Source organism: Phymastichus coffea, unplaced genomic scaffold (assembly GCF_024137745.1).
Source record: "Phymastichus coffea isolate CEN01 unplaced genomic scaffold, Cenicafe_Pcof_1.1 PCOF00030, whole genome shotgun sequence".
Classification (NCBI taxonomy): Eukaryota; Metazoa; Arthropoda; class Insecta; order Hymenoptera; family Eulophidae; genus Phymastichus; species Phymastichus coffea.
This window is the reverse complement of record NW_026706841.1, coordinates 1,503,201-1,511,466: the sequence shown is the minus strand read 5'-3', so window position 1 is coordinate 1,511,466 and position 8,266 is coordinate 1,503,201.

The window sequence follows — 8,266 nt, the reverse complement described above, 5'->3', positions numbered from 1 at the left end:
TCTACCTCATGACAACTATGGCTCTCACTTGGACAACAATGGCGTGACCATCGATAAGGAACTAGAAAAGAAAAATTTAGCTTTTGCTGGCAAAACCCTCCAAGAAGTCTGGAATAAGATGATTATAGACGGATATCCCGTCAACGCAGAATATGTCGATGAAGATTGCATTGCTGAAGAGTTGACGGAAGTTGCTGCAGAATGGTATGAGACTCATGTACAAGAGAGTCAATACTTTCTACAGGTAAACTTAACATAAATTTATCAATGTATTAAAAGTATTATTACAATTTTTTTACTATACTTGTAATATAATTGAATTTCATTATTATGTTTATCTATTTTCAGATTGTTAAATGTAATGACAAGGATTGTTGTGGCGAGTGGAGGAGTAGCTTGAAAAGTGTTTTACCAATGAGCAATGGCTTTCTTCCGCCGCCTTTTCCACTACGTAGATCTCCAGATGATTTATTAATGATTCCATGCCCGGACGAACTCAATGAAAACGATACATTTCCCGATTTATTTACAAGTCAGGCAATAGGTTTAAAGCCTGTGGCAAAAACTAGCTTTCCTGTGGTCTATGATTTATACTGCCCCTAGCTTTGCAATGAACTGGAAGGTTAAAATCGGTTTTTACATATTTACATTTGTTTTATGCAAGTCCTTTAAAATTTTTTAATTTTTTTCTCATCTTTTAGGAAGAACTTGTGATGTATGTGAATGCTATTTTGCATCAAAAAAACAAAAAAAATATACACAAAAGAGCGATGCATGGAAAGGAAAGCTCAGAAAAACAACGTGCAAAGAAAGTTATTGCGAAAAGAGGAACTGAGTTACTGTGTGAAGTTAGGGCTTTAGCACCTATTGTAAAGTGGTTCGAAGAAGAAGACATCGAAATTGATTTTACAGATACCAAAGAGATCCAAACAGAAGAGAATGATTCCGTATTAATAAATGATTTGCATGATTGGCTCGTTTCACCATTTGCAACTGCGGATGGCTTTGAATCTTAAATATATTGTATTTTATAAAAAAAAATTTTTTTTTACTCAGAAAAACCACGTGCCATTTGGGGGAGGGGGTCGGTGAAAAGCTATGATACACCACATGAACGTAGCGGGGATTAAAATACACCCAAAATAGAGCCATGTGGTTTATGAACGTTCCCTTATTGGAGAAAGTGCAAGCTGGTGTGGGTGGTCGAAAGTTTCCTAAATTATATGTGACCCTGAAAAAGGATAGTGCACGCTGCTAGAACGCATCTTCATTTAAAAAGGAACATCGGTTATGCTTTAGACTCTTAGCAACGACTTCTACAGCAACCTACCTTAACAACCTCTGTAGGTGGGTGGGAGAGTGGGTGAATGGGGGGGAGCACTGTCGAAGGGCCCACTGGCTTCTGTCTCAGGACATACGCATATACCCTATGCATTGGCGGCGCATCTTCAATGCATAAGCTACATCGATTACCTTTTAGGTACTCAGCGGCTGGTGTCAAAGGTACATCAAATGCCTTTTAGACACTCAGCATGGGGTCTCACTCTGTCGAAGGGGCCCCATAGCGCCCTACTATCGAAGGAGAGCGAGAGAGAGGGATAGAGAGAGAGAGAGGGATAGAGAGAGAGAGAGAGAAAACAGCATCCGCACTATACAGTGTACGCGCCTAGCAAGCTAGAGACGCTACCCCCTCTCCGAGGGTCCACACTCAGCCAGCATAAGCGCCCTACTATCGAAGGAGAGCGAGAGAGGGGGATAGAGAGAGAAAGAGAGAGAGAGAGACCATCATATAGTTTACCAAACACCCTACCGACTTCTATAGCCTCCTACCTTAACAACCTCTGTGGGTGGGTGGGTGGGTGATGCGCCCTACTATCGAAGGAGAGCGAGAGAGAGGGATAGAGAGAGAGGGAGACCATCATATAGTTTACCAAACACCCTACCGACTTCTACAACATCCTACCTTAACAACCTCTGTGGGTGGGTGGGTGGGTGGGGGGGGGGGGTGTCACTGTCGAAGGGGCCCACTGGCACGCGGGAGGTGTCAAACGAACATCAAATGCAACACTCAGCATGGGGTCTCACCTTATCGCGATTAAAAGGTGTCACTATCGCGACACCTTCATCGGGCGGCCTCTTTGTGTCCCAGAACATACACATATCCCTTATACATTGGCGGCGCGCGCGAGGTGTCAAACCAACATCAAATGCCCTTTAAACACTCAGCATGGGGCCCACTGGCACGCGGAAGGTGTCAAAGGTACATCAAATGCCTTTTAGACACTCAGCATGGGGTCTGACCATAAATTAAAAGGTGTCACTACCTTCACACCTTCATCGGGCGGCTCCTTTGTGTTCCAGAACATACACGTATCCTTATACATTGGCGGCATCCTTTGTCGGCTCCTTTGTGTCCCGGAACATACATTGCTTATCTACTATCAATTGTAATAACAACGCTAAATCCCGATTTCGTTGTTAACCATCTAACTTTTATAACTTGGTATATAGTATCCTGTGCAAGTTGGGACATCGCCTTCCAGGGAAGGAAAATCGTCTTTGAAATCTTGTTTATTGATAAGAAATCCATTCTATAAAATAAAAAATCAAAGAATTAATTGATTATTTATTTGTTACTAAGTTGTTAATAAACTAAAATTATTTAAATGTCTTACTTCTTTCAATAGTTTGTGGAAGATGTATTAGAGGTTGAGAGTAAGACTGCCGTTTGAGCGAGAGTTGAGCAACTGTACTGAACAAGATTGAGCTCTTGGTTTTGTTAGTGGCAACCCCACTCTTAAAGCTGAAGCCACCATCGCCGCTTCCTTCTCTTTCAGTCTCTCCTCTCTAACAATTGTTCATTTAAAGCCATTCTCCCGCTCCGTAGACTCTGGTATCCATTGTTTCTCCCTCTTCATTGCTAGTCGTGAGCGACATCTAGTAACTGTCGAAGGAGTAGAATTCCCTCGCTACTGCTGCCCTCTAGAATCATTTTCTTCAATTCTCTATCTTTTGCATTCCTGTTTTCTTCTGACAATTCGTCTTCTTTTCTATGCCTCTTACTTCGTAGCTGTACAATTTTTTCCTTCATTTTAGCAATTTCAAGAGTTTTATAATGCCCCCATGAAAGTGTGTCCGGATGATTATCAAAAAAGCAGCATTTGTCATCATGAGAGCTTAATGCTAGCTTTTCCCCTCTCTCTGTTATTACTTGATGTAATTTAGATCGAATATTACACTAGGTTCGTTTAATAATTTCTATTTTATTTAAACACTTTCGATAATCTGAGTGAGTGATAGTATCTTTTAGTGTATGTTTTTCCACTCCTTTTGCCTTTTTCAGGAACTCCTTATTCGTTATTTCAATACTGTACAGTTGATTTCGTAACCCAATCTATTCTCTCATAATAGCAGCATTGCACTTATTCTTCATGACACCGAAAACTTTTGGATAGTCTGATGTGTTAAATTTATCAATGTCTGCTTTCATGATCTCATACATATCAACGTCTTGAATTTTTATAGGTATATTATGGAGAAATGGTATAATGCCATATAGTTTTTTAAATTGCATACATAGTCATTTACATGATGGTAGAAATATTTATGTGAAAGGATTACAAGAGAAGCAATGGCTCAAAAAAATTATTCCTGAAAAGTAGGTTTAAATAATTTACAGTAACATATATTTATAAATTTGAATTTAATTATTATTTTTAATTACAGAAACATTTTAGATATCGAAACTGAAATGAGATGCCAGCGATTGGAAGATTTAAGTCTTAAATTTAAATCATCATGTATATATCATAGTCAAAATCGAAAGAATATAGTATGTGCTGTGGTAAATATACAAAAGATATACGATTGGATGATGGAAAGAGAAAAACGAACAAAATCAAATGGGGTCTATACAGACGAAAGATTTACAAAAGACTATAATTCATATAAAAATTGGACTAAATATTCTAAAATAGTTATGTTGGATACTGAACATAAAGATTGTAGACAAAGTATACTCTACTCAATGTATAATTAAAAATAATAAATATTAAATAAAAAATTAAATATGAACTTACTTAACTAATATTTAACTAATTACAATAATAAAATAGTCATGAATGAGAAGGATAGGATACCCTTTTAGTAGAGACATTACATCTTAAGCTCCCTCCGTGGAGAGAGCACGCATTTACTACTATAGCAGTACATCTTCAAGTTAAAACTATAGATAGCATGCGCTCCCCTCCTCTTCCACGCTGAGCCAGAGTTAGAAAGGGAGAGAACACGCGTTTACTACTATAGCACCGCATTCCCAAGTTAGAACTATAAACAACATGCACTCCCTTCCTCCGCGTGCCGTGATCCACGTTGAGCTAGAGCTAGAGAGAGAGAGAGAGAGAGAGAGAGAGAGAAAGATGATGCAAAATGCAAAAAGGTTATGTAAGACATCAGTAATTCGTGGAGAATTGAAGAAAATGGTTCTAGAGTGTAGCACTAGCGAGAAATTTCTAATCCTTCGACAGTTATTAGATGTCGCTCACGACTAGCAATGAAGAGAGAGAAACAATGGATATCAGGGTCTACGGAGTGGGAGAATGGCTTTAGATGAAAAATCGTCATCGGCTTTAGATGGAAAATCGCACAATACTCATACAAAATTCGTATCCATTTATTCCGAAAATATGTATACTAAATTTATACAAGTTTTATACAAGTGTTGTACAAGTTTTGTATAAATTTTATACAAAATTTGGACATTTTTACAAGTTTTATTCTAAATAATCAACTTTTGTTAAAAGTGAATAAAGATTTGAATCCGAAACCTTGATTTTACCAAACTTAAACTTTATTATTTAATCTACTATTGTTAATTAGCGTCCTTCGCGAGCTCTTTCTTTCGTATTTTTCAGTTATTTATTACATTACTTGAATCTTTAACATGCCAAATTGTAGATTTTAATGGGTACTGTGGCGGGGAATTTCAAGGGGTCTCAGCCGCGCACTCGAAGTACTTCCACCAAAAGGCCTGATTGGCCCTTTTTCCCCGACTTATAAGGGCGCCAGACCGCCGTACCTAAATTAGGGCGATCGTCTGGGGTAGGGCCATAATATCGTGGCGTATCTCTGTTCGCCCACAGTGCGACTGCCCAGAGGGGGCAGATAGACGTTAACACAGCGATTTCCTTGGTATCAGGCCGTTGGTGTCCAAAAATTGTCAATTTATTCATCTTCTCATGTCCTCGACGTAACGACAGCTCAAACTATGACTCCTTGTCTCAGATCGGAGATTCATTCGATTTCGCTCGTAAGTTACCTAATGTCGGGACCGAAAATGGCGAACAAGTACTTCTCCTTATTAACCGTCCGCGGCTGAAAATATCAGCATCCTGGTAAGGGAGGGTAACAAGACGTAAAATTAAGAAAAATTGATCACACTTGACTTTCCTTTATTCTAAAATACAAATAGAATTACGGTCTGAATAGCGGATGGTCAGCACGACTCGACGCGACTCAATGCGCGGCGGATCAGATCCACGCGTCGCGACGGTATTATTCGCCCGAGAAAAATCACGCACCGCACTTCACAATTAATTTTAGTAAGTGGCACTTTGCCTACTTACAGATTTCCGATGAAGAACTCGACGAGCGAAACTACGGCAGCGAATCTAGCACAATTGCTTCCTTCTAATCTAGCGATCAGTGGAAAAATGGACGAGAAACGGCTTTTCGCGGTCAAAGATCGTCTTTCCTCTCGTCTTTCCAAGAAGAAATCCTATTATTGACCGATATGCTAATTCGGATATCGGTAGCGCCCTCCGAATATTTCATCATTGGTCAATATGTAAATTAGAAAGGTACAGTGCCCTTATTTTATCTCCTACTTTCGTCGCTATTTACCCTCTCTCACCCCCCACTAAGTCGCTTAGCATTGATTGATGTGAAAGATCTACCCCTACTCTTATTTATTTTTCAATGCGGACGGAAATAAAATTTTATTCTAATTCGCTTATTAGTCGTGACGTCACCAGCGAGTTTCGTCCGAGTTTCTAATTTCATCAATCAAGTTACTCTGTGGGCAAAAAGTAAGGTGAATTTGTTTGTAAAATGAAAAATCTTTATTTATTCTTCTACATCAATGTCATCCCCTTCAAAGTAATCCCCTCCCGATAAAATACACTTATGCCAACGTTTTTTCCAATCCTCGAAACATGCCAAATAGTCCCTTTCCGGTATAGCCATCAGCGCCTTCTTCGATTCAGCTCTTATCTCCTCAATCGACTCGAAACGCGTTCCTCGGATTGGTCTCTTGAGTTTTGGGAATAGCCAGAAGTCACACGGAGCCAAATCAGGCGAATACGGTGGTTGCGGAACGATATGCGTCGAATTTTTGGCGAATTTTTTGAAAGAAATTGAGCGTTTTCGGTACCAAACGAGATTTGACTTTTCGTAGGCCCAAATGGTCTTTCAAAATTGTTTTCACAGATCCTTCTGATATTCCGATCATATCAGTAAGGTCTCTAACAGTCAACCGACGATTTTCGAGCACTAATTCCTTCACTTTATTGACGTGTTGGTCATCTGTTGACGTCGATGGTCGTTCGGAGCGCTCCAAGTCATCAACACGTTCTCGACCCTCTTTGAAGTCTTTGTACCACTTATAAACATTTTTCTGCGACATAGTAGAATCACCAAAGGCCTTCCGCAACATCCTCAACGTTTCCGCAGCCGAAATTTCATTCCGCAAACAAAATTTGATGGCACTTCTTTGCTCAATTAAATCAGACATTGTAAAAATCGAAACATGCACTCTTGGTCGTTTGGTAAACACAAGCGTAAATATATTACTGATGATGACATTGACATGAAATTTGTCCCAGATGTCATTCGCAGTCCTATCAACTCAAGAAAAAAAGAACTAGCCCGAAATGTTAAGCCCGCGAAGTTTAAATTGAAAATTCACCTTACTTTTTGCCCACAGTATTAATTTAATTCGTCAGATGGCTTGTCGGTTATTAATACATTTAAAGGGTTATAGCGATCGCATACAAGTATTTCTAATTTTATATTTTAATATGTTACATGCGTAAATCGTATCGCTAAATTATTTGTAGTAATAATATAATTGTAAGTTGCTCTTATTTTCGTAGAGCCCTCATCATCGCATTTACATTTGAATCTGTATAATAGTTATTTTAGTTCGCTCGCTTCATAGTCCAGGCGTTATAGACTCGAACGCAATGTTGGCTCGGGGCAGGCTGGAACTTTGTGTGTGGGTCGGAATATGTAAGTTTAGTGTTGTATAACAGTATAATAGCTTTATCGATCTTCTTTTGAATTAATCTTTTGAATAATTTTTCCAATATATCTTGAGCTGAGTAAAAATTCATCAGCTTTTATAATAAAATAAGTAGTAGTCTGTTCAATATTAACGAGTAATAAGCTTGAAGGAAAGAGGCGTGAGGAATTAATTGCGGTGATTGCGGGAGTGTATGGGTGCATAGATCGTGAGCTGCGTTAAGCTAATAGTTTCTTTATTAACATGGTTACTACATGAAGTTTACATAAAAAGGTCGGATAGTAGGCTCGCGTAGCCTGTACAGAGTGTTGAGTGGCCAACTCACCGCGTGGTTTTGAGAGCTCTCTTACCTATTGTCTATCACGACGACGCCCTGTGGGTAGGTTAGCGAAACCGGGAAGAGGATGTCAGGCGGTGTACGGCGGTGCATGCAGTTCCGACGTCTCGGACACGGGAGCAGCCCTCACTGCAATGGAGCCGAAATTGCCGATTGGTAGGCAGCGGGATCTGACACCCCCTCAGAGAGTCGAAGGCCCTCTGCTGACGCGTCAAGTTGCTTGGTCGCCAGCCCCTTTCTCTCGCGTCGTCGTACACACATACGTAAGGACCCACTGACGGGTTTGGTCACAACGCGTACGCGCACTACGAACAAAGGGGGGGGGGGCACTTGTGATATGGCCGGAAACTTTGGTGCGTCTGTTACCAATCGTTTGCGAGGCGCGAGAATGGTGAAGCTCGACTTTTTACGTCCGAACGCCGCGGATGCTCTCGAGAGACTGCTGTTCAACGCCGGGGTCCCTCGACAATGCCTAGCAAGGAGCTGCAATAATGAGTGGGGGCATTTCCCTTTTTTCTCCTCGTTGGGTCCCCAAAAGATCCGAGTAGCTGATATCAAGGGTAGCGTTGCCGTACAGTTCTTGAGAAGGCCGCTGGCTACCTGAGAGGTCGTTATGCGAGACCATGTTT